This window comes from Sander lucioperca, chromosome 12 (genome assembly GCF_008315115.2).
Source record: "Sander lucioperca isolate FBNREF2018 chromosome 12, SLUC_FBN_1.2, whole genome shotgun sequence".
Taxonomy (NCBI): Eukaryota; Metazoa; Chordata; class Actinopteri; order Perciformes; family Percidae; genus Sander; species Sander lucioperca.
Genome location: NC_050184.1, coordinates 25,541,374 through 25,545,139, shown reverse-complemented (window position 1 = coordinate 25,545,139; position 3,766 = coordinate 25,541,374). Strand labels below are relative to the sequence as shown.

The window sequence follows — 3,766 nt, the reverse complement described above, 5'->3', positions numbered from 1 at the left end:
GGAAAACTAATTGGCACAGAACACATGTCCTCCACTCTCTGGAAACATGGGACTACAGTTATACACATACAAATAAATCCCAATTCATTACTGCCATTTCCATCTTTATTCAAAAATAAACTGCCCTAAATGGCATCAGAAGGGCACCAGACATATCAAGCACAATGTACAACTTATAAAGCGCTTTTCAGGGTACTCAAAGACAATTTACACAAGTTCAAATTATTATAGAAAATAGCACACAACATATTAAAAGCTATTCTGAAAATAAAAAAAACCTTTTGATCATGTAGCTAGATTTTGAGATAATTAGCCTACATTGGTCTATACTAAGGGCTAATGTACAAAAATACTATTAAAAGCTTAAACCAGTGTTTTTTAAAGTCTGAGACTGTGTGCTTCCCCTCAATCAAAGAGCTGGGGCACGCACGTTTCCTGGGAATGGTGTGCAACAACTTGAGTTGTTTTCTCGTTTGGTAAGGTGTGTCTCTCTCAATTATTGGCTGTGTTCTAGGTGATACCCAATCAGTAGAGATGTGTCTGTAAACCCGTGGAAAAAGGTGTTTGCACACACAACAGGATGTCCAACGCACCCTGTTTCAGTTTTTTAAAAAACGTCACTTGCTTAGCCTTTCTCAATTTTTGGATGCCTATGGGATCATGATAATGTTAATTAAACCTAAAAACACTGAACAATTGAGCCAAGAATAACATTTATTTATTAAGAAAATTCATTATTTTTCTTAATCTCTAGGAGTCGCTGAAATATACAGCATTTCTCTCTTTTGACTACACACTTGTGAGCTGTGTATCCCTGCTTCACAACAGCAGCGTGTACATGTTGGAGAACAAAAACTGATTGTCACACTAATACTACTGAACAAATTCAAGTACTGGTCATCATATTGTCCACTGTCCATCATAATGTCAATTATTTCAGTAAAAAAAAAAGGCTGTCTCTGCTACAGCCTCTACTCCACGTTAGGGTTACATTTTGAACACTGTATTTTATGCAAAATGTAACTTCCAAAGGGTTAAAATATGTACTGTTGATATATGGATATGATTTAATAATAGTTTATTACCTACCCATTTCAAAGTCTGTGTAGGTCTTCTTCTTTGGCTTTCTGTTTTCTGGAATCATTAGTGCCTTGTCCTCTGAGCAGTGGTCGTCAAATCATAGCTTTCAAACTCTTTCCTGTTATCTGAAAGAGATTAATATACAGAGGTAATTAATAATTCAAGTAAAATGTAGTAGATATAGAAAGTCTAGGAACCCTTGAATACACAGGGGATGGAAAAATAGAGCAACAAATAGGCCTAAGAATCATGAGTGGCACTACAACTGCCCCAAATACTAGACAGATTTTGATTACAGGTGTGTAATTTGCATCATGCATCAAACTAATATGACAATAACATACCTGACTCTTTTTACTTGTTGATCAGGCTTATACACACACAACTATTCTTGTGGTATGATGTCCTTCATCTCTGCATTGCCTTCTCTCCCAACTCCTGCCCACGTTTTCTGATCTTCCACTATACACCATACCAACATAAAAACAGACACACTATGTGAAAGCTACTATCAAAAAATACTGCTCTTTTGTGAGGATGCAGTATTTTAGGTATTGCAAACTATTATTTTGCAATGAACACAGTGTATTCCTGACATTTAGTAGAAGATGGTGATGATATTCTTAGCAAGAACCACCTTTTTAATGAGGGATAACTAGTGAAACAAGCAAACAAGTCTACCAAAGTTACCCTTGCTATAAACATGATACAGAAAAGTTAAGTACCAATAAAATGAATTGTGATATTGATAATTGTATTGATCTTAAAGTCAAATGTGATTCAATACGTCCATCGAATGTGTTCAGTCCCTGTTAAAGCCGATTATAAACTGCTAATGGCAGTTTTATGTAACGTTAGCTAGGCTTATGGTCAAATTGACTGTCCTGACAGTAACTGAACCTAATCAGGTTGCAGTAACTACATTAAGCTAACGCTAGCTTGTCAGGTAAATTATTTTTATTTAATTAATCAACGTTAGTGATATAGCTAGCAGTAAGAAAATTGTGGTAACAGGTGGCTATGCTCATCGGGGTGTTTTGAAGGCTAACGTTAGCCAACGAAAACGGGCACCATCTAATTACTGATGTTTTATGACCGTTGGCACTCCGAACCCCGTTTTCAAAACCAATTGTTAACCAGATTTAATGCTGAGTGTACAGAAACGAACCACAGTTTTACTAAAATGTCCTAAAACTAATTTTACATTTTCGTAATAAGCAGGGTAAAAATAGAACCTTATCACAATGGGAGTTAAAGTACAAACGTTAGCCTGCCATTAGACGCCCCCTGAACCTCTTCACCTTTTTTAAATATGATTTAGCTAGCTAGCTAACACTGGCCTGTGTAACGTTAACGTTATGGTTAGCCAAATTACATTAACATTAAATTATGGAACAACAGCCAGTAAATTAACTTACAGCAACAGACATAGCTAGCTAACGTAAACTTTACATTCAGATTCAGTCAGATTAGTACATTTAGCTAGAGCACGGATATTTTAATTTTAAATGAATGTGAAAAAGGGCGGCTAGTGCGATGTTAGCCTGATCTAACGGCTCTAAAGTTACTTTAAACTATGACATGGTGTAACTTACTAACAAATCTTGTTATTTGTCAGAGGAACACCAACTTCCACATGCGAAAACGTCGAAATATTTGTATTAACATTATGTTAAGATGCTTACCATGGGGTTTGACAGCAGCAACGAAGCAGTCTCCATCCTAACTATTCGTAGACCGTGGCAACTTTTGTCCTTTCTTTATCGACTGTGGCGCGAATGTGTTGCTGGGCAGAATTCAGATTCACTGTCCATCACATCAACAGGGTGTGTAAAGTAAAGACATCCAGACGCTCATTAGACGATGCTTTAAAATGACTAGCGATCAAGTGAGGAACTTGAATGACATTGTACCGACATAGTTAATACGTTGCTGCGATGTATAGATTTCCATCATTAAGACGCCCAGACGCTCAATAAACGATGCTTCCAATTGACCCGCGAACAACTGAGGAACATTTTTTTTTTACAACTGAGGAACTTGTAATACATCTAACCGACTAGCTAACATGCTGCGATGTATAGCTAGATTTCCATCAAAATAAGATGTCCAGACAATGCTTCAAAATGACTCGCGCTCAGTTGCAGATGGGGCGAATTTGCATACGTCGCGGACGTATGTGTGCTTACTGGGTTAATCATGTAAATTTCCTGCACCTGTCATAGACATCCAAATGACGTCCAAAAAATTACCCAGTTCAAAGATCAAATGTTGAACGTCAATATGACGTCCAAGTTGGGTCATGGTTGGACGTCCAAATAGTGGACCTAGTTTGGACGTCGAATAGACCAGAATTGGTCATGGACCGACGGACCCAGTATAGACATGATCTGCACGTCTATCCGACGTCCATTGTTTAGTGGGCAGTAGTTTTGTTTTGAAAACATTAACATTAAGATCCTATCTCTCAATTTATGAATGCACCTCCCACTCACACAGGATATTAGTCTAATCTGATTGAAACTAATGGAAAGTTTCATTAGTTTCAATCAGTTTAAAATACATAACACTAAATAAACTGTAATAATAATACTACATTCTTCTTTATGGCTTCTTCTATTGAACAACAAGTTGTCATGCCGTTATCGGTCGAGGTAGGGCATCTATAGGTACTTACAAAGATCTG

General features: G+C 37.1%; 1 long non-coding RNA gene across 1 annotated transcript; it reads right to left on the bottom strand.

Annotated features, from left to right (window-relative positions):
• Positions 1–1,161: 1,161 nt before the first annotated feature.
• Positions 1,162–3,091, bottom strand: LOC116062204. Its single transcript, XR_004107894.2, has 3 exons — positions 2,766–3,091; positions 1,425–1,542; positions 1,162–1,205 (listed from the first exon to the last, which is right to left on the bottom strand). It is a non-coding gene; the product is annotated as an uncharacterized LOC116062204 (long non-coding RNA).
• Between the last annotated feature and the right edge of the window lie 675 nt (positions 3,092–3,766).